Source organism: Gossypium hirsutum, chromosome A08 (assembly GCF_007990345.1).
Source record: "Gossypium hirsutum isolate 1008001.06 chromosome A08, Gossypium_hirsutum_v2.1, whole genome shotgun sequence".
NCBI classification, from domain to species: Eukaryota; Viridiplantae; Streptophyta; class Magnoliopsida; order Malvales; family Malvaceae; genus Gossypium; species Gossypium hirsutum.
The window spans coordinates 48,936,678-48,961,873 of record NC_053431.1 but is presented as its reverse complement, the minus strand read 5'-3'; the positions used below and the strand labels follow the sequence as shown (position 1 = coordinate 48,961,873).

The window sequence follows — 25,196 nt, the reverse complement described above, 5'->3', positions numbered from 1 at the left end:
GAACTTAAACTTACACAAACAAGACATGATCACGATCATTTCATCTTTACTAATACTTTTATAAAACTTCATACTTTTTCAAACCAAATTTATAAAATTTGCATGCACTAAGAGTTGAAGTTTACTTGCATTTAGAATACTCATGTCTTGGTTATTATCACGCCACTCACTCACAATTCCATCATCAAACATCCATAGTCACATCCACAATCCATCTATGCCAAACAATTTTAACCACATCATGTATGACCTTGGCACATGCATGCATATGTGAATAGGTTTACAACCAAAAAAATCAATATAAACCATATCTCATGGCCATATGCAAAATAAATCACCGAATCACTATAATCCAACACACTTGGCCAAACTAATAATGACATAATTAATCAAAAGACGAAGTCCCTATACATGCCATAAACTTAAAATACTTGCGTTCACTTATACCCAAATGATAACTTGATAGTGTGATGGCATCTCCGGTGCTCTCCAACCCGAGCTAGCATAAAACCCTATAAGATATGAGAAAGGAAGAGGAGTAAACTACAAAGCTTAGTAAGTTCATATGCAAATAATATACAACTATTAAAACTCATTTACTTTATCCATCAGTAAGGATAATATTATTTCAATTTGCATTAAATCCCATGATTATCACTTACTCATTCATAATGCTTACTCTTTTATCTTACAAACATCAATTATACGCCTTGGCATTAGATTAGCAACCATAATCTCCCCATTATAAGCATATCACATTATTAACAAGTTGTTTCAACTCACTTGATAACATGCACATCATTTACGAGTAATCATAAATTTCAACATATAGATTAACAATCTTTCACATATTTATAGCTCATTTCTCTGTATGTTTTCATAATGACTTAAATCGACAATTATACTTGTCTTTCCTTTTTCTCATATCCATTGAATCACAACTTAAATATATATATTGAACTATATCACAACTTAATTAGGCTCATAAGCCCAACACCTGATTATTTTCAAATCTTATCATACATCCATTCACCATAAATATAGATCATTAGTCACAAGGTTATCAATATTTCACAAGCATAACTTGTTCGTATGGAATCTTACCATGTATTCATTGTAACACCCCTATCCCGTAGCCGTCGCCGGAATAGGACGAGGCGTTACCAGAAATTAGGAATCGGATCAGAACAGTAAAATTTTGAGCCTTTTCTTAAATAAAAGATCATTTATATATATAACTAATAGATACAAACAAAGATCGAATTTAAAACTTATAAAAGTAAACTTCTATAAGATGCCATATTCGCATGGCTTATATACAATAGTCAAAATATCATTCTACTTATAGTCTAACCTATACATGCCATAAGCTAAGTCCAAAACACATGATAACCACAATAGTAGATAGTGTGACGAAGTGCTGAAGATCCCCGTGCTAATAGTAAGAGTCAACGATCTACAAAAATAAACAGAGAAACATAACATTGAAAGTAAGCTTTCATAAGCTTAGTAAGTCTTAAGCAATTTAAACAGTTGAACTTAAAAACAAACCAAATGTTCGAAATCACATAACACTTTCTGAGTACAATACTATTTGGCCGATTATGCACAAACACATATCATTTTACTCCGTTTATACTCAAACTCATATAAACATAGTATTTACAAGCTTCCGGATTAACTTTAATTCTTTCAAATTTCACTAGTTTATCATTTCTTACCCACACTTACTTTCAACATTCATAGTTAAATGGCATATCGAAAACTATCTTGTAACTTTGCATAATAACTGAATGTACACATATACAAATATACATATGAACTTACCACATCTTTTCATATGCTTCTCATTACACATTCTTTATTCTCGTCAGATCAATCTCACATAAATAATATATATTCTCGTCAGATCAATCTCACATAAATAATATATATATCACATACCTGAATCACTTAATGTGTAATACGAGTTCAATTTATCATCTTAGCATAGGATCTCGTAGTCATATGCTTTATCGAATTCACTAGCATTTGGCCTGCGAGGTATAAAACTCGAACATAACACCAGCACAAAGCCTACGGGACTTTAAACCCGGATACAATCTCAACACAATTTATTTTATATATTTTTTTACTAACTTTGGCCTCATCAAATATCTAATAATACCCACATTTGATAATTGGTCATTCGGCCACATTATATACACATAAGCATATGTACATTTCACACTTGCCCATTCGGCCACACCACATACACAAGCACATATATAAGATAATGCTTTTATTATTACTTGCTAATGCATCATATACTTTGCTTTCATTTAAATAACCACTCAGTCATATTACATTTCTAAGTAACCATTCGGCCTCACTATACAGATAAGATAGCACACATTTTCATAAAGGCCCTTCAGATAACTTGCACACTTTAATATTAGCCATTTCGGCCTCACCACATATACATATCTTGTACATCAATTTCATCATATCAAAACCACTTATATATCATTTCCTAACATCACAATTCAAAATTCACATATGGTTCTAATCAATATCTTATAAGCAACTCAAACAGTTTTATCAATGTTTACAACATATTCTCAAGTTTACGACAAGTTGTCTTCCTGCACAACAGTCACTAAATTATTTATATCTGGAGCTACGAAACTCCGAATTAAGTTCTATAAATTTTCCCTAAAATTAGACTCATTGATATTTCTTCCATAAAATTTCAAAATTTTTGGTCGATTCATTTAGTACAGTTTATTAGTTAAAGTATTCCATGTTTCAGGGTATGACTACTCTGACCCCTGTACACCAAATTTCTCCCTGTACAGAATTCCAATGACCATGTCGTTTGTTTCCCATAAAAATAGACTCAATAAGGAATCCATGCATGTAAGGTATGACTCTTAATAATTTTTTTACAATTTATGGTGAATTTATAAAATCAAAATAGGGGATCTCGAATTCATTCAGACCCTATTTTACAAGAATTCAAATATCACACAATATAGAATTATGTTTCTTCCTCTGTTTCTTTCATGTGAAAATAGACTCATTAAGATTTAATCCCATATTTTGTTTTGCCTCTAACTCATTTTCCACTATTTTTAGTGTATTTTAAAAGTTACACTACTGCAGTAACTCAAATCTGTCAAGGCTAAGTTACTCATTCATGATCATTATTCACAAAATTAATACAACATCATTTCATCCATCATGGTAAGAACACATATTATGCATCATAAATCATCACATATCAAGGCATTCTCATAGGCTTAGTATACATACTTGCACAACTCGTAACATAACTCAAGTGCATACTCACCAATGACTTACCTCATTGGGACCATCATCAACTCTTTCCTTGGATTACCTGTTGAACACTTGGAATACTAATTGGATACTCGGAAAAGCCTTTGCACATAAGTGCCTCAATTGTAGCTAAAGCTACCTCATATCTCATGAAATTTCAATGCTCACTCTCGAGCTAGTCATCTAGACTCATAATTCCTAGTGACATGTCACTCGTATCCTATTCTATTCCAAATGTTCAAACGGGATTTTTCCTCGTTTATTAAGGCTTTGTCTTATCATATTTCTATTAATCACATACACATTAATATTTGTAAAATTCATGTAATGATAACATTTAAATACATGTATAACATGGTATTGTTTACATACGAACTTACCTCAATACCACAAAGGTAAAAAAAAGACGTAATTATCCCTTAATCGATTTCTTTCCGTTCTAGGTCCAAATCTTGATTTTCAGCATCTAAAACATCACGTTCAACTTATTAAAACAATGTACTGATCAAATTAGTCCATTGACACACTTGGGCTATTTTTACAATTTTGCCCCTATATTTTACCAAAATTACCAAATTACCCCTAGGCTCGTAAAATAATTTTTATCACATTTCTTTACTCCTTGAGTCTAGATGAACCATTTTCATAACTATAGCAACTCATAATTTCAACTATTTCACACATTTACAACTCATTTTACAATTTAGCAATCTAGCCCCTTTTAAGGTGTTTTCATGCAGTTTTTTCACAAAAGTTGTTTATTAGAGAACTAGAACTTATAATCTTCCATAAAAACACAACAAAAAACACATATACTCTCATGGCAAAACCCTAGACTCTTCATCATTTTGCACAATAGTCCCCTCTTATGAAAGCTCATGCTTTAGGGGTTACAAAAATGTAAAAATCTTCAAGAAAGACATTAAAATCACTTACTTGCTAAGCCTCAAAGTTGCTGAAAATATGAAGCTTTCAAAACCCATTTCTTGGCTGGAAAAATCGGTGGAGAGAAGATGAAAAAGGGATGATATCATCCTATATTTATTTTCTTACCTATTTGGTCAAAAGTCACCTAATATCCCATAAATTTTGGCTTTTTTAAAAATTTTGTCTCCCCTTGGCCGGCCACACACTTAAAAAGGGTCCAATTGCCCTTTAAAGGCCTCCAATCTTAGTTCTCTAGTCTATTAACACCTTTAGGCACTAAAATACAACTTTTACCTTTTACACGATTTAGTCTTTTTTCGAAATTGGACTAGAAATCGATAAAATTAACTTACCAAAATTTACATGCACTTATAAAATTATATTATAACACATAAAATAATACTAAAATAATTTTCTCTGGCCTCAGAATAGTGGTCCCGAAACCACTGTTCCGACTAGGCCCAAAATCGGGCTGTTACATTTCTTCCCCCCTTTAGGGATTTTCGTCTCCGAAAATCTTAGTAGCAACTAGGTTAGTCCTCTTATTGAATTATGTCTATATAAACATTAGCTCATCAATAACAATTGTAATTCATTACTGCTTTCACATCGATCTACAAAATCACTTTCTTATCTTAAAACAAATACATAAACATTTCTACAAGTATACACATACATCTCATTTTCTTGATTTCATAAGCAATAATCACTTAATTGAATTTATACTTGCATTTCAAACACATATAAATCACATATTAACATGTATAATACATAACATCAACTCACATATTCATAACCCACATTTTCATTCATGTATAAGCTGTAACCTGGCCGAAAGTACACATATTCTCAAACATCCCAATGAATATCTTTTATAACTTTATCACATCTCAATATTCAACTTAACTCATTTCCAAAAGAAAAGTCAACTTTCACGTACCTGAACATTTAGTTCATTTAGCACATTCAATCATAGTTAATGTTACCCGTATACAGTTGATTAGGCATAAAGCTTAATATAATACACTGGCATGAGATTTATTCTAGCGCATAACTCATATATCCAAAATTATCAGCATTCATCAAAAAATCTTACAAACTTTCGAATGTCGAAACTTAATCAAAATAATTTTTTGAACAAGATTAACAAAATAGTGTCCATTTAGCAATAGCACATATAACATATAACTTCATATACCGAGAATCTCATAGACTAAATCCATAACACATTTTCAACTAAGCACTTAAGTGTACATATAACATAAATCCATTCCTTAACAACATATCTACCATTTTTTTTACGTATCCACTTATAACAAAATTACAGCCGAAACAATAATCAATCGTCAATTTATATCTATTAATCCCCAATTCAAACTCAAATACCGAATATCAGTATCTAATTAAAATTCAACATCTAACTTCAATTCTACTTCCTAACATTTGTCAATTTAAAGAGTGTCGTACTTGTCTGAGTATGTCGTTTACTTAAAGCCATGGTCCAACCATGTTCTTACATGTTATCACATATTGAGTCGATGCCATGTCCTAGACATGGTCTTACACAACATCTCAAATCAATGCCTTCATCCCAGATGAGGTCTTACATGAATCTCATTTCACACACTTAGTGCCCACTGACCGATCTCGCACACATAGTGCTCAGTTGAAGAACTCGCACACACAGTGCCTCAATTACCGATCTTGCACACATAGTGCTCGGTTAAAGGAATTCACACACACAGTGCCTCAATTACTAATCTCGCACACATAGTGCTTGGTTAAAGGAATTTGTACACACAGTGCCTCTAATCATTCGCACACATAATGCCCATATTCATTCGTTATTACACATTGAAATGACTTAACCGAGTCTATAAAACATCATATATGTACACTTTAAACGTATTCTTTCATTTAACTTTGAATTCATATAGTAATGAACACTTAAACCTTGCTCGAATCACCGGCATTAAGCCTGCAAGGCACGAAGACCCGAATACACATCACCGGCACGAAAGCCTGAATACACATCACCGACACGAAGCCTGCTAGGCACGAAGGCCCGAATACATATCACCGGCACGAAGCCTGCTAGGCATGAAGGCCCAAATACACATCATCGGCACGAAGCCTGCTAGGCACGAAGGCCCGAATACACATCATCAGCATGAAGCTTGCTAGGCACGAAGGCCCGAATACACATCACCGGCACAAAGCCTGCTAGGCACGAAGGCCCGAATACACATCACCGAGTTTCATGCATATTTATTCACATTTTAATACATTTCATATAGCATATCATATTTGTAATTCACTTACTTCATTTCAATATATACATATCATATACACCTTGACATTATATCATAGATATCATTTACATGTAGGCTCATTCCAAATACATTATTTTCTCTTCAAAGTTCTCATTCACATATTTAAAACATAACATCATATATAACATTAACAAAGCATAAACTACACAGCAATTCCATCTCTAATAGATGACATATATATGTATATATTTCACCCATTTACATAAAATCCTGAACCAAAATATAACTTCTCATGCATACAATATACATCACTATTATCCTAATATACTTTTCCATATTTATTTCATAACACATTCAGCAAAATTACTTTGCATTTCAATACTTCAAATGTATATCATACTTCTATTCATACCTTTCTCAATTTTGACACATCATAAGCATGTTTCAATCCTCTCAATACCATCTGCTACAGCTTGAGGGCTATGAATAGACGACTGAATTTGTTCGATGATGGTTAGATTCTAGCCAAGTTGAAAGCTAGACCAACTTTTTTTCAATAGATTTGTGATGCTCAGAAAGTTGATAAAGAGTTGCAAGCTAAGAGAGTTCAGTGTGAGTCTAGCAGTGAACCAGATTTTCTGAGTGACTCCAATGGTTGTTTGAGATTCATGGTAGGATTTGTGTTCCGAAGGACACTGAGTTGGTTTGGAATATTTTATATGAGGCACACAGCAGTTGTTTGACAGTTCACACGAACAATACAAAAATATATAATGACTTGAAGAAAATGTATTGGTGGAATGGTATGAAAAAAGATATCTCAGAGTTTGTATCGAAATGTTTAATTTGTCAGCAGGTAAAAGCCAAACACCAAGTACCTTCTGGTTTGCTTAGCCCATGATGGTTCCCGAGTGGAAATGGGACCAGATTACTATGGATTTTATGACAGGGTTGCCTTTAACTCTAAGAAAGAAAGATGCCATATGGGTCATTGTTGATAGATTAACTAAAACGGCTTATTTTATACCGGTATGTACTGATTACTCATTTGATAAGTTAGCTAATTTGTACATTGGTGAAATTGTCGGACTTCATCAAGTACCAATATGATTATTTCGAATAGAGATCCAAGGTTCGCTTCGAGGTTTTAGAAAAAGTTACAAGAAGCTTTGGGTATGAAGTTAAACTTTAGTACTGCTTTCCATATGCAAACCGACGGTCAGTCAGAGAGAGTAATTCAAATACTTGAAGACATGTTCCGATGTTGTGTATTAGAATTCCAAGGTAGTTGGGAAAAGTACTTACCATTGGTAGAGTTTGCCTACAACAATAGTTATCAGTCGAGTTTGAAAATGGCGCCTTATGAGGAATTATATAGGCGTAAGTTCTGAACACCTCTGTATTGGACTGAACTCAGAGAAAATCAGATTCATGGAGTTGACTTAGTCAAAAAAATCAAAGAGAAATGAAGATAATTCGTGATTGTTTGAAAGCTGCTTCGGATAGACAAAAATCCTACGCGGATTTGAAACAGAAAGAGATTGAGTTTCAGGTTGGTGATAAGGTATTTTTGAAAGTCTCTCCATGGAAAAAGGTTTTGAGATTTGATAGAAAGGGCAAGTTGAGTCCGTGTTTTATTAGACCGTATGAGATCATTGAAAGAGTAGGACCAGTTGCCTATCGATTAGCCTCACCATCCGAATTGGAAAATATTCATGAAATGTTCCATGTGTCTATGTCGCGTCATTACCGATCTGATCCTTCACATGTGATTTCACTGACAGAGTTGAGATTTGACCAAATATGACTTATGATAAAGAACCGGTTAAGATTTTGGCTCAGGAAGTCAAACAATTGAGAAACAAAAGTATTGCTCTTGTGAAAGTGTTATGGCAAAGACATGGGGTTGAAGAGGCTACATGGGAGCCTGAAAAGGCCATGAGAAACCAATACCCAAACCTTTTCACCAGTAATGTAATGCCCCAAATTTGTTAGTGATTTAATTGTGTGTTCTATTGCATGTGGCTTGCTTGCTTTGGTGGTTAAGGGTGTCCTAAGAGGTGTGAGAATTTAAATTGAGGGGAGGTTATGTTATAAAAAGCGTGTTGATCCAAAGGATAGGGGCATGTTACTTATGGCAAGGAACTTAGGCTCAAGTCCCTTTACACTCAAGGGGTGTTTTTTTGCTACTATGCTGTGCAGGGGTCATTTGTTAGTAGGATTCTGATGCTGTTGGGCTGTTGAGAGTATTAAGAGGAGTGGGGAGTTGTAGCCGAATTATAGGATTGTTGTGGGGAGAAAATTTAGGTGTTTTGAATGGATATGGATAGTGTGTTGTTGGAGAGATTTGAGGAGGTAAGTGAGGGGTGTGTTGGTTTTGTACAAAGACTCTAAGCACAAGGGAATTCGGCTAGAGTGTGGGGTAGGGTTCTTTTCTACATTTCTTGTGTAACCGAATTTCTTTTCTTTTGACTCTTTCGCGTTTTTGGTTGGTTGGCCGATTTTTTGTTTGGTGTTCTTCAGGTACTTTTGTTTCGCACTTGTGGTGCAGTTTGGAACTCCCTTTTGTCTGTTGGTTAATCAACATCTATCACTATTCTTTCTTTTTGACCCTCTCGTGATTGTACTCTTTGTTTAGGCCGAACCCTGTTTACTCTCTCTCTCTTTCTTTTGAACTTTGGTCGATTTCTTCATCATCTTTTAGTGTCACTTTCTATTGTGGTTTCTACTTTATTCATTTTCAATGCTACCCCTCTTGAACGAACACGCATACTTCCTTCATCGATCCTTTTTTTTTTCCCTCTTGATCAAATTTATCATCTCCCTCTTTCGACTCTCGTGTTCATCAAAGTTGTTCCGGTCCATCTGGCTTTTAGGACTGAACTTTCCATCCCTTTTGGTTGCGGTTGGTGTTGTTCTTCAAACAAGTTGAAAAGTACTTTTGCATTGTTTAAAGCCGAATACTTTTTCCTTCTTGCCGATTCTTACCCTTCTTTTCCTTGGTATGGTGCTCCTTGCAAGCTCTAGGGTTTCTTGGAGAGTGAAGATAGTGCTGGTGATTACTGAGCAGTCGTGTAACACCCCTTACCTGTACCCGAGGCTGAGATAAGGTACGAGGCATTACCAGAAAAACATACAAACATTAAACTAAAATTCATTCATATTTCAAAACGTTCATTCACTTACATATAGTCCCTTATTTGAGTCTACGGAGCCCAAAACATACTTTAGAAAGGGTTCGGGACTAAACCGAGAACTTACAAAAATCTTGAAAATTTCATGCTTTAAGGTTCCACACGCCCGTGTCCCAAAGTCGTGTTCCATACATGGCTGAGACGCATGATCGTGTCTCTGCCTGTATGGAATATACCTAGGCTATTTTCCAAGCTTTGGTCAACCTTAATCTCTTACACACATATACATTTACACCAAGATTATCATCTTACCAAATATCTTCAACTTAATCATCAAGCATTCATATTTAAAGGTAGATCATATCTTTAGAAAATACCACAATTCAGATGTGCAGAATAACATGTTTGCCTAAAACATATCAATTCAACTCCATACCCAACAAGCATTACATTGAGACTAGTCATATATATATACATGTCATGATATATATCATTCTCTTTCTATTTTCTTATAAACACATATCATTTATTTCATTATATCAATATTTCATATACCATAGTTTCCATATATTCCACATATATTTATTTTCCTCCTCCTCCTCTCCATTCCACATCCTTAATGTATATAGCATTCTTGTAAGTACGATTTCACAATTTACTAATAAATGCTCACATCAAACTGCCCACACGATCATTGTCACTTACTTATTTATAATTCGAGCTACAGAGCTCCAAATTAAGATCTGTAAATTTCCCCTAAAACTAGAATCACATATCTTTTCACCATAAAATTTTAATAATTTTTGGTTTAGCCAATTAGTAAAGTTTATTCATTAAATTTTCCCCTATTTCACTTTCTGACAGTTATAACCTCTCTTCACTAAAAATTAATTATCTCATAGTACAGAACTCGGATAATGTTATTGTTGATTTATCTTGAAAATAGACTCATTAGGGATTTTAAAAATATAAGTTTGAGCCTCTAATTATTTTTCTCCAAATATTTGTGATTTTCCAAAGTCAGAATAGGGGATCACATAATCATTCTGAACCAGTCTCACAAAAACATAAATATCTCAAAATATAGAACTCCTTTTCTTGATATGTTTCTTTTATATGAAAATAAACTTATTAAGATTTAGTTTGATATCTTATTCAGTCTCTGATTCAATTTATAATATTTTTGGTGATTTTTCAAAGTCACTTCACTGCTAATGTCCAAAACAGTTTTACTGCTAATTCACTCTTTCACACTTTCTTTGTATTAACCTTATTTTAACATACATATCACAAATCATTTTCACCACATTTCATACATCACGAGTATAGGCCCATGATCACAAGGTTACCATAAAATAATCCTCACGTATAACTTACTTGTTTATAACCTTACCACATCCCAGTCACTTAATGTACGTAACCAAGTTCCTGCACTTATTCATCACAAAACTCAAAAAGCAATACATAGAGAGTCTCCCGTTGAACACTTCGGATCAATCCTCGATATTTGGTGGTTTCAGCACATAGCTCCACCCATCATATAGTTCGGCTCTCTTGTACACATGGTGAATGTAACGCCCCCACGCCCGAGACCATCGCCGAAGTCGAGTATGAGGTGTTACTAAGCTTAGTTTAACATTTTTAGAACTTTGGATTATTGTTTCTACATTCACAGCTTTTAAGCTACTTGCGTCACAGTCACAAGAAAAATCATATCTCGAGTTACAAAACTCAAAATCAAGATCCGTAAATTTTCCCTGAATCTACACTGATATACCTATCTACTAATTTTTTCTAGAATTTTTGGCTGGGCAAATTAGTACAGTTTATTAGTTAAAGTTACCCCTGTTTCAGGACTCGACTGGTCTGACCTCTGTTTACTACGAACCACATTTCTCTCTGTACAAAATTCATATGACTATGAGATTTGTTTCTACTAAAACTAGACGCAATAAGGATTCTGAGGATATAAAATATACCACCTAATTATATCTTTATAATTTATGATGAATTTCTAAAGTTGGAACAGGGGATTCAAAAACTGCTACGACCCTGTTTCACTAAAATTCAAATATCTTCTAACATATAATTCCTTTACCTGTTTCATTTGTTTCATGTGAAACTAGACATAATAAGCTTCAACTTTATATGTAGTCCATCACCAAATTAAATTGCTATGATTTTTAGTAAATTTTCAAACTCGCGTCAGTGTTGCCGTAGTATTCTGTTTATGGCAAATTTCATCCTTTTTATGAGTTTTTATGCACTAAGTATCTTAATAGTTTTCCCTAACATCAAACATAATCTACACTAACCATTTTCATAATTTATCATGATCAAGCATTTCCTCAACCATTCCACAACCATACCATAAGATCATTTACATAAAATAGGTATATTGCTATACATGCCATACTTAAATTTACAAACCATTTACCAAAAGTCTTCCGGATAGTGTGACTGAGCCTTCGACCTATCCCGACTCCTGAGTTGGCTTGTCCAAAACTACAATGAGTAAGAAGGAGGGAGTAAGCATAAATGCTTAGTAAGTTCATATGCAAATAATAAGTAACATAACAAACAGTTATACCAATCAACATTAGCATACATCACTAAAACACATATCACATTTCTGATCATTTTTCATCATCTTATTACCTTATAGTGGTTGTATCAATACTCAACCCGAGGGTTAAATACATACCTGTCCAAAATAACCATTTCACATCACTCACCAATACTTCTCTTTACATCTCGAATATTCCTCCATTGAGTAGAACTTTACCCGTTGAACACATCGGAATATAATTCGGATACATGGATAATTTGCATATAAGTGCCACATATTCAATCAAGCAATCATGTAACCCGCCCATAAGCGAACTCGGACTCAACTCAACGAGCTCGGGCGTTCGCATCCATAAGTGAACTCGGGCTCAACTCAATGAGTTCGGACATTCGCATCCATAAGTGAACTCGGACTCAACTCAACGAGTTCGGATGCCTAGTTACATCTCACGAACTCGGACTCAACTCAACGAGTTCGGACATTCGCATCCATAAGTGAACTCGGACTCAACTCAACGAGTTCGGATGCTTAACCATCCTAGTGACATGTCACTTGTATCCTAATCTATTCCTAAGGTTCAAACGGGCTTTTTCCTCGAACACTTATCCTTGCCGGCTTCCGTAGAATGCCGAAATCAATACTCGGTAACAATTATATTTAACAAGTAGTTCACATAATTTACATATTATTTGAAATTAACCACAAAGCATACATTTCATAATAAAATTCAGCTTAACATATAATTAACATCAATAACTTAAAAATAACCATTATGCTACATTATTTACACATGAACTTACCTTGGTACCAAAATACAAAGATTTTGCAATTTAGTCCACAATCTTTTCTTTTCCTCGATTGAGGTCAATTCCACGTCTTTCTTGATCTAAAATAACACATTTAGCTTATTTAATACTCACATTATCAAATTAATCCTTAACTCAAATTTTGGCAAAATTACAATTTTACCCCTAAACTTTTGCATATTTACATTTTTGCCCCTAGGCTCGGGATTAAACTTTATTCCTTATTCTTATGTTTTACAACATTCTGATCACTTTTCTCTTCTATGGCAACATCAAATTCTCACTCTAACATGTACTTGTGACTATTAGGTATTTTTACCGATTAAGCCCTTTTACTCATTTTTGCTTAAAATCGAGTAGTACAAGTTGTCTAACATAATTTAAAACTTCATATTCTATCATAAAACATCAAAATACACAAATTTCACCTATGGGTATTTTTCCAAATATAAACCCTAGGTTAAATTATTGCCAACATAAGCTTTATCGAGTTTCCGGGATCTCAAAAACGTAAAAATCATTAAAAACGGGGCTTGGAATCACTTACTATGGAGCTTGGAAGCTTGAAACAAACCCTAGCTATGGAGAACCCTTGAAATTTCGGCCTAATGAAGAAGATGGACAAAAATTGGCTTTTAATTTTGTTTTTAATTCATTTTAATAACTAAATGACCAAAATACCCTTACTACTAAACTTTCCAAAAATTCCTTCCATGTCCTAATTTTGTCCATGAACTTAAAATTGGTCAAATTGCTATTTAAGACCTCCTCATTAATATTCCAAAACAATTTCATACTAAAAACTTCTAGAATGCAAGTTTTGCAACTTATTCGATTTAGTCCCTACTTTCAATTTAAGCACTTTAGGCATAGAATTTCATCACGAAATTTTCACACAATCATGCAATCATATCATAAACCTCAAAATAATTATTTCTATCTCGGATTTATGGTCACGAAACCACTATTCCGATTAGGCCCTAATTCGGGATATTACAACTCTCCCCCCTTTAAGGATTTTCGTCCTCGAAAATCTTACCTGTAAATAGATGTGGGTATTGATTTCTCATAGTTTCTTCGGATTCCCATGTAGCTTCTTCTACTCCATGTCTTTGCCAGAACACCTTCACAAGAGCAACATTTTTATTCCTTAGTTGTTTGACCTCTCGAGCTAAAATCTTAATCGGTTCTTCTTCGTAGGTCATATCTGGTTGTAGTTCAATTTCTGTCGGTGAAACTACATGTGAAGGATCCGAACGATACCGACGTAACATAGATACGTGGAACACATCATGAATCTTCTCTAATTTAGGTGGTAATGCTAACCGATATGCTACCGGTCCAACTTTTTCAATTACTTCATACGGCCCAATAAAACGCAGACTTAATTTGCCCTTCCGTCCAAATCTAAGGACTTTTTTCCACGGAGACACCTTTAAAATACTTTATCATCAACTTGAAATTCAATGTCCTTTCGTTTTAAATCTGCATAAGATTTCTGTCTATCTGAAGCAGCTTTCAAACAATCTCGAATTACCTTCACTTTTTCTTCAGTTTCTTTTATTAGATCAACTCCATAAATCTGCTTTTCCTTGAGTTTAGTCCAATACAAAGGCGTTCGACACTTACGACCATACAATGCTTCATAAGGTGCCATTTTCAAGCTCGTCTGATAACTATTATTGTAAGCAAATTCCACCAACGGTAAGTATCTTTCCCAACTTCCTTGAAATTCCAATACACAACATCTAAGCATATCTTCAAGAATCTGAATTATTCTTTCTGATTGTCCATCAGTTTGTGGATGAAAAGCAGTACTGAAATCTAACTTTGTACCTAACGCGTCTTGCAACTTTTTCCAAAACCGCGAGGTAAACCTTGGATCTCTATCTGAAATAATCGACAATGGTATTCCGTGTAATCTAACAATTTCTCTAATATACAGTTCAGCCAACTTGTTAAGAGAATAATCCGTACGTACCGGGATAAAATGAGCTGACTTAGTTAATCTGTCAACTATTACCCAGATGGCATCTTTCTTTCCTGGAGTCAATGGCAATCCTGAAACAAAATCCATAGTAATCCGATCCCATTTCCATTCAGGAACCATAATAGGCTGGAGTAATCTTGCAGGTACTTGGTGTTCAGCTTTCACCTGTTGACAAATTAAGCATTTGGACACAAACTCTGATATATCTCTTTTCATTCCATTCCACCAATACATTTTCTTCAAGTCATTATACATTTTTGTACTACCCGGATGAATCGAGAAATAACCACTATGTGCTTCCTGTAGGATATTTTGAATCAATTCTTCATTCGTCGGTACACAAATCCGATCTTTAAACATTAAGCACCCATCAGAACCAATTCTGAAATCTAATCCCGTATCAGCTTCACACTGTTTTCTTTTGGCTAGCAAATCTTGATCATTTTTCTAAGTTTCAGAAATCTCTTGTAAAAACATTGGTTTTGCTCTTAACTCTGCTAGAATCGAACCATCATCTGACACTTTCAACTGAGTGTTCATAACTCTCAAAGAAAACAACAACTTTCTGCTCAAAGCATCAGCAACCACATTCGCTTTTCCCGGATGATAATCAATAACAAGCTCATAATCTTTCAATAACTCCAACCATCTTCGCTGTCTCAAATTCAAGTCTTTTTGTGACATCAAGTATTTAAGACTTTTGTGATCAGTATATACTCGACACTTTTCACCATACAAATAATATCGCCAAATCTTCAAAGCAAACACCACTGCACCCAATTCCAAATCGTGAGTAGGATAATTCCTCTCATGAGGTTTTAACTGCATCGAAGCATAAGCCACCACTTTTCCTTCTTGCATGAGTACACACCCCAAACCATTTAGAGAAGCATCATTATACCCTACAAATTCTTTACCTAATTCGGGTTGTACCAACACTGGTGCTTCAGTTAATAACTTTTTCAATTCTTCAAAACTCTGTTGACATTCTTCCGTCCATTCAAATTTAACATCCTTTCGGAGTAGTCTAGTCATAGGAGCAGCAATTATAGAAAATCCATTTACAAACCGCCGATAATACCCAGCTAGCCCCAAGAAACTTCTAACTTCAGTTACGTTTTTCGGTGGTTTCCAATCAACAATGGCTGAAATTTTACTAGGATCAACCCGTATACCATCACCTGAAACAATATGACCCAAAAATCCAACTTCCCGGAGCCAAAATTCACTTTTACTAAACTTAGCATACAGCTGCTTATTTCTCAAAGTTTGCAAAACTATCCACAAATGCTCAGCATGCTCTGTCTCATCTTTTGAATAAATTAAAATATCATCTATAAACACCACAACAAATTTGTCCAAGTATGGCCGAAATATACGATTCATTAAATCCACAAACACAGCAGGAGCATTTGTCAATCCGAATGGCATAACTAAAAATTCATAATGACCATACCTTGTTCTAAAAGCAGTTTTAGGCACATCTGACTCTTTTACCTGCAGTTGGTAATACCCAGATCTCAAGTCAATCTTTGAAAACCATGTCGCTCCTTTTAGCTGATCAAACAAATCATCAATTCTTGGCAACGGATACTTGTTTTTGATTGTCACCTTGTTTAACTGCCGATAATCAACACACAACCTCATAGAACCATCCTTCTTTTTCACAAATAACAAGGGAGCACCCCAAGGTGAAAAACTCGGTCTCACAAAACCTTTATCAGTCAACTCTTGCAACTGCGACTTTAATTCCTTCAACTCTGCTGGTGCCATTCTATACGGAGCAATCAAAATCGGAGCTATTCCCGGTATCAAATCAATACCAAATTCTACTTCCTTGACTGGAGGCAAACCCGGCAATTCTTCTGGAAATACGTCCGCAAATTCACACACAACCGGCACTGATTCAACTTTCTTTTCAACTTCTTTTGTATTAATTACATACGCCAAATAAGCTTCATAACCCTTTCTCAGATATCTTTGAGCCGACATTGAAGAAATCACACTAGGCAATGCCTCTGATTTATCTGATTCAACCCGCAGAGTTTCACCATTTTCACACTTTAATTCTATAACCTTTTCTTTGCAATTTATTTTAGCATCATGCAATGTCAACCAATCCATACCCAAAATAACATCAAACTCATCAAATGGCAACAACATCAAGTCGGCCGGAAAGTAATGATCCCGAATCATTAAAGGACATTTCTTACATACTTTATCAACAGTCACACATTTACCTAACAGATTCGACACTCTAATCATAAATTCTGTGTTCTCAACAGGTATATTCATACTAGACACCAATTTCATGCACAAATATGAATGAGTAGAACCGGGATCAATCAAAGCAATAACATTAACATTATAGAGGGAAAATGTACCGGTAATCACATCAGGTGACGAAGCATATTCACGCGCTTTAATAGCATAAGTTCTAGCCGGAGCCCTTCCTTTAGGTCTAACCAGTGCATCCCTGGCTACATTCTTACTACTTGTTTCACTTCCAGCTTTTCTCGGATACCTTCCCCTCGAGTCTGCACCATTAGCTTTTACATTCTGAAATTTTTCTTTCTCAGCTCTCTCTGGGCAGTCTCTAATAAAATGATTCAGAAAAGCACATCGAAAACATTCATTTGCTCTGCACGGACCAAAATGATTTCTACCACACCGCTGGCACTCGGGTTTAACAAATCTCGAGTTCCCTAAACTGGCTGCAGAAGTATTCTGAGATTTAGGACCCACATTTTGCTTCTTATAATTCCCATATGATTGTCCAGCTGAAGCTTGGGAACAAGGATTCATATTCCTTGACTTTCTAGGTTTCTGTGAAAATGAACTACTCATCGGTCTTTTCTTCCAATTTCTAGTCTCAACCTCTACCTTTTTCTTTTCTTTAAGTAGTTCTTCAGCCTTGCAAGCTCAATCAACCAGTACTACCATTTCTTTTAGTTCAAGGATCCCGACAAATACTTTAATGTCTTCGTTGAGCCCGTCTTCAAATCGTCAGCACATCTTGGCTTCTGTAGGAACATATTCCCTGGCATACTTACTCAATCGAACAAACTCTCTTTCATATTCTGAAACTATCATACTACCTTGCTTCAGCTCAAGAAACTCTTTACATTTCTGATCTACTCTAATACCACTAAATGTAACGCCCCCATGCCCGAGACCATCGCCGGAGTCGAGTATGAGGTGTTACTAAGCTTAGTTTAACATTTTTAGAACTTTGGATTATTGTTTCTACATTCACAGCTTTTAAGCTACTTGCGTCACAGTCACAAGAAAAATCATATCTCGAGTTACAAAACTCAAAATCAAGATCCGTAAATTTTCCCTGAATCTAGACTGATATACCTATCTACTAATTTTTTCTAGAATTTTTGGTTGGGCAAATTAGTACAGTTTATTAGTTAAAGTTACCCCTGTTTCAGGACTCGACTGGTCTGACCTCTGTTTACTACGAACCACATTTCTCTCTGTACAAAATTCATATGACTATGTGATTTGTTTCTACTAAAACTAGACGCAATAAGGATTCTGAGGATATAAAATATACCACCTAATTATATCTTTATAATTTATGATGAATTTCTAAAGTTGGAACAGGGGATTCAAAAACTGCTACGACCCTGTTTCACTAAAATTCAAATATCTTCTAACATATAATTCCTTTACCTATTTCATTTGTTTCATGTGAAACTAGACATAATAAGCTTCAATTTTATATGTATTCCATCACCAAATTAAATTTCTATGATTTTTAGTAAATTTTCAAACTCGTGTCAGTGTTGCTGCAGTATTCTGTTTATGGCAAATTTCATCCTTTTTATATGTTTTTATGCACTAAGTATCTTAATAGTTTTCCTTAACATCAAACATAATCTACACTAACCATTTTCATAATTTATCATGATCAAGCATTTCCTCAACCATTCCACAACCATACCATAAGATCATTTACACAAAATAGGTATATTGCTATACATGCCATACTTAAATTTACAAGCCATTTACCAAAAGTCTTCCGGATAGTGTGACTGAGCCTTCGACCTATCCCGACTCCTGAGTTGGCTTGTCCAAAACTACAATGAGTAAGAAGGAGGGAGTAAGCATAAATGCTTAGTAAGTTCATATGCAAATAATAAGTAACATAACAAACAGTTATACCAATCAACATTAGCATACATCACTAAAACACATATCACATTTCTGATCATTTTTCATCATCTTATTACCTTATAGTGGTTGTATCAATACTCAACCCGAGGGTTAAATACATACCTGTCCAAAATAACCATTTCACATCACTCACCAATACTTCTCTTTACATCTCGAATATTCCTCCATTTAGTAGAACTTTACCCGTTGAACACATCGGAATATAATTCGGATACATGGATAATTTGAATATAAGTGCCACATATTCAATCAAGCAATCATGTAACCCGCCCATAAGCGAACTCGAACTCAACTCAACGAGCTCGGGCGTTCGCACCCATAAGTGAACTCGGACTCAACTCAACGAGTTCGGATGCCTAGTTAAATCTCACGAACTCGGACTCAACTCAACGAGTTCGAACATTCGCATCCATAAGTGAACTCGGACTCAACTCAACGAGTTCGGATGCCTAGTTACATCTCACGAACTCGGACTCAACTCAACGAGTTCGGACATTCGCATCCATAAGTGAACTCGGACTTAACTCAACGAGTTCGGATGCTCAACCATCCTAGTGACATGTCACTTGTATCCTAATCTATTCCTAAGGTTCAAACGGGCTTTTTCCTCGAACACTTATCCTTGCCGTCTTCCGTAGAATGCCGAAATCAATACTCGGTAACAATTATATTTAACAAGTAGTTCACATAATTTACATATTATTTGAAATTAACCACAAAGCATACATTTCATAATAAAATTCAGCTTAACATATAATTAACATCAATAACTTAAAAATAACCATTATGCTACATTATTTACACATGAACTTACCTTGGTACCAAAATACAAAGATTTTGCAATTTAGTCCACAATCTTTTCTTTTCCTCGATTGTGGTCAATTCCACGTCTTTCTTGATCTAAAATAACACATTTAGCTTATTTAATACTCACATTATCAAATTAATCCTTAACTCAAATTTTGGCAAAATTACAATTTTACCCCTAAACTTTTGCATATTTACATTTTTGCCCCTAGGCTCGGGATTAAACTTTATTCCTTATTCTTATGTTTTACAACATTCTGATCACTTTTCTCTTCTATGGCAACATCAAATTCTCACTCTAACATGTACTTGTGACTATTAGGTATTTTTACCGATTAAGCCCTTTTACTCATTTTTGCTTAAAATCGAGTAGTACAAGTTGTCTAACATAATTTAAAACTTCATATTCTATCATAAAACATCAAAATACACAAATTTCACCTATGGGTATTTTTCCAAATATAAACCCTAGGTTAAATTATTGCCAACATAAGCTTTATCGAGTTTCCGGGATCTCAAAAACGTAAAAATCATTAAAAACGGGGCTTGGAATCACTTACTATGGAGCTTGGAAGCTTGAAACAAACCCTAGCTATGGAGAACCCTTGAAATTTCGGCCTAATGAAGAAGATGGACAAAAATTGGCTTTTAATTTTGTTTTTAATTCATTTTAATAACTAAATGACCAAAATACCCTTACTACTAAACTTTCCAAAAATTCCTTCCATGTCCTAATTTTGTCCATGAACTTAAAATTGGTCAAATTGCTATTTAAGACCTCCTCATTAATATTCCAAAACAATTTCATACTAAAAACTTCTAGAATGCAAGTTTTGCAACTTATTCGATTTAGTCCCTACTTTCAATTTAAGCACTTTAGGCATAGAATTTCATCACGAAATTTTCACACAATCATGCAATCATATCATAAACCTCAAAATAATTATAAAATAATTATTTCTATCTCGGATTTATGGTCACGAAACCACTATTCCAATTAGGCCCTAATTCGGGATATTACAACTCTCCCCCCTTTAAGGATTTTCGTCCTCGAAAATCTTACCTGTAAATAGATGTGGGTATTGATTTCTCATAGTTTCTTCGGATTCCCATGTAGCTTCTTCTACTCCATGTCTTTGCCTGAACACCTTCACAAGTGCAACATTTTTATTCCTTAGTTGTTTGACCTCTCGAGCTAAAATCTTAATCGGTTCTTCTTCGTAGGTCATATCTGGTTGTAGTTCAATTTCTGTCGGTGAAACTACATGTGAAGGATCCGAACGATACCGACGTAACATAGATACGTGGAACACATCATGAATCTTCTCTAATTTAGGTGGTAATGCTAACCGATATGCTACCGGTCCAACTTTTTCAATTACTTCATACGGCCCAATAAAATGCAGACTTAATTTGCCCTTCCGTCCAAATCTAAGGACTTTCTTCCACGGAGACACCTTTAAAAATACTTTATCATCAACTTGAAATTCAATGTCCTTTCGTTTTAAATCTGCATAAGATTTCTGTCTATCTGAAGCAGCTTTCAAACAATCTCGAATTACCTTCACTTTTTCTTCAGTTTCTTTTATTAGATCAACTCCATAAATCTGCTTTTCCTTGAGTTTTGTCCAATACAAAGGCGTTCGACACTTACGACCATACAATGCTTCATAAGGTGCCATTTTCAAGCTCGTCTGATAACTATTATTGTAAGCAAATTCCACCAACGGTAAGTATCTTTCCCAACTTCCTTGAAATTCCAATACACAACATCTAAGCATATCTTCAAGAATCTGAATTATTCTTTCTGATTGTCCATCAGTTTGTGGATGAAAAGCAGTACTGAAATCTAACTTTGTACCTAACGCGTCTTGCAACTTTTTCCAAAACCGCGAGGTAAACCTTGGATTTCTATCTGAAATAATCGACAATGGTATTCCGTGTAATCTAACAATTTCTCTAATATACAGTTCAGCCAACTTGTTAAGAGAATAATCCGTACGTACCGGGATAAAATGAGCTGACTTAGTTAATCTGTCAACTATTACCCAGATGGCATCTTTCTTTCCCGGAGTCAATGGCAATCCTGAAACAAAATCCATAGTAATCCGATCCCATTTCCATTCAGGAACCATAATAGGCTGGAGTAATCCTGAAGGTACTCGGTGTTCAGCTTTCACCTGTTGACAAATTAAGCATTTGGACACAAACTCTGATATATCTCTTTTCATTCCATTCCACCAATACATTTTCTTCAAGTCATTATACATTTTTGTACTACCCGGATGAATCGAGAAATAACCACTATGTGCTTCCTGTAGGATATTTTGAATCAATTCTTCATTCTTCGGTACACAAATCCGATCTTTAAACATTAAGCACCCATCAGAACCAATTCTGAAATCTAATCCCGTGTCAGCTTCACACTATTTTCTTTTGGCTAGCAAATCTTGATCATTTTCCTAAGTTTCAGAAATCTCTTGTAAAAACATTGGTTTTGCTCTTAACTCTGCTAGAATCGAACCATCATCTGACACTTTCAACTGAGTGTTCATAACTCTCAAAGAAAACAACAACTTTCTGCTCAAAGCATCAGCAACCACATTCGCTTTTCCCGGATGATAATCAATAACAAGCTCATAATCTTTCAATAACTCCAACCATCTTCGCTGTCTCAAATTCAAGTCTTTTTGTGACATCAAGTATTTAAGACTTTTGTGATCGGTATATACTCGACACTTTTCACCATACAAATAATATCGCCAAATCTTCAAAGCAAACACCACTGCAGCCAATTCCAAATCGTGAGTAGGATAATTCCTCTCATGAGGTTTTAACTGCATCGAAGCATAAGCCACCACTTTTCCTTCTTGCATGAGTACACACCCCAAACCATTTAGAAAAGCATCATTATACGCTACAAATTCTTTACCTAATTCGGGTTGTACCAACACTGGTGCTTCAGTTAATAACTTTTTCAATTCTTCAAAACTCTGTTGACATTCTTCCGTCCATTCAAATTTAACATCCTTTCGGAGTAGTCTAGTCATAGGAGCAGCAATTATAGAAAATCCATTTACAAACCGCCGATAATACCCAGCTAGCCCCAAGAAACTTCTAACTTCAGTTACGTTTTTCGGTGGTTTCCAATCAACAATGGCTGAAATTTTACTAGGATCAACCCGTATACCATCACCTGAAACAATATGACCCAAAAATCCAACTTCCCGGAGCCAAAATTCACTTTTACTAAACTTAGCATACAGCTGCTTATTTCTCAAAGTTTGCAAAACTATCCACAAATGCTCAGCATGCTCTGTCTCATCTTTTGAATAAATTAAAATATCATCTATAAACACCACAACAAATTTGTCCAAGTATGGCCGAAATATACGATTCATTAAATCCATAAACACAGCAGGAGCATTTGTCAATCCGAATGGCATAACTAAAAATTCATAATGACCATACCTTGTTCTAAAAGCAGTTTTAGGCACATCTGACTCTTTTACCTGCAGTTGGTAATACCCAGATCTCAAGTCAATCTTTGAAAACCATGTCGCTCCTTTTAGCTGATCAAACAAATCATCAATTCTTGGCAACGGATACTTGTTTTTGATTGTCACCTTGTTTAACTGCCGATAATCAACACACAACCTCATAGAACCATCCTTCTTTTTCACAAATAACAAGGGAGCACCCCAAGGTGAAAAACTCGATCTCACAAAACCTTTATCAGTCAACTCTTGCAACTGCGACTTTAATTCCTTCAACTCTGCTGGTGCCATTCTATACGGAGCAATCGAAATCGGAGCTATTCCCGGTATCAAATCAATACCAAATTCTACTTCCTTGACTGGAGGCAAACCCGGCAATTCTTCTGGAAATACGTCCGCAAATTCACACACAACCGGCACTGATTCAACTTTCTTTTCAACTTCTTTTGTATTAATTACATACGCCAAATAAGCTTCATAACCCTTTCTCAGATATCTTTGAGCCGACATTGAAGAAATCACACTAGGCAATGCCTCTGATTTATCTGATTCAACCCGCAGAGTTTCACCATTTTCACACTTTAATTCTATAACCTTTTCTTTGCAATTTATTTTAGCATCATGCAATGTCAACCAATCCATACCCAAAATAACATCAAACTCATCAAATGGCAACAACATCAAGTCGGCCGGAAAGTAATGATCCCGAATCATTAAAGGACATTTCTTACATACTTTATCAACAGTCACACATTTACCTAACAGATTCGATACTCTAATCATAAATTCTGTGTTCTCAACAGGTATATTCATACTAGACACCAATTTCATGCACAAATATGAATGAGTAGAACCGGGATCAATCAAAGCAATAACATTAACATTATAGAGGGAAAATGTACCGGTAATCACATCAGGTGACGAAGCATATTCACGCGCTTTAATAGCATAAGTTCTAGCCGGAGCCCTTCCTTTAGGTCTAACCAGTGCATCCCTGGCTACATTCTTACTACTTGTTTCACTTCCAGCTTTTCTCGGATACCTTCCCCTCGAGTCTGCACCATTAGCTTTTATATTCTGAAATTTTTCTTTCTCAGCTCTCTCTGGGCAGTCTCTAATAAAATGATCCGAAAAAGCACATCGAAAACATTCATTTGCTCTGCACGGACCAAAATGATTTCTACCACACCGCTGGCACTCGGGTTTAACAAATCTCGAGTTCCCTACACTGGCTGCAGAAGTATTCTGAGATTTAGGACCCACATTTTGCTTCTTATAATTCCCATATGATTGTCCAGCTGAAGCTTGGGAACGAGGATTCATATTCCTTGACTTTCTAGGTTTCTGTGAAAATGAACTACTCATCGGTCTTTTCTTCCAATTTCTAGTCTCAGCCTCTACCTTTTTCTTTTCTTTAAGTAGTTCTTCAGCCTTGCAAGCTCGATCAACCAGTACTACCATTTCTTTTAGTTCAAGGATCCCGACAAATACTTTAATGTCTTCGTTGAGCCCGTCTTCAAATCGTCGGCACATCTTGGCTTCTGTAGGAACATATTCCCTGGCATACTTACTCAATCGAACAAACTCTCTTTCATATTCTGAAACTATCATATTACCTTGCTTCAGCTCAAGAAACTCTTTACATTTCTGATCAATAAACTTTTCACTAATATATTTCTTCTGAAACTCT

The 25,196-nt window shown here is 35.2% G+C and overlaps 1 long non-coding RNA gene across 1 annotated transcript; it reads right to left on the bottom strand.

Moving 5' to 3' along the window:
* Positions 1–1,425: 1,425 nt before the first annotated feature.
* Positions 1,426–4,317, bottom strand: LOC121204819 (uncharacterized). The gene is made up of 3 exons (XR_005899988.1): positions 4,255–4,317; positions 1,945–2,036; positions 1,426–1,456 (listed from the first exon to the last, which is right to left on the bottom strand). It is a non-coding gene; the product is annotated as an uncharacterized lncRNA (long non-coding RNA).
* Positions 4,318–25,196: the final 20,879 nt, after the last annotated feature.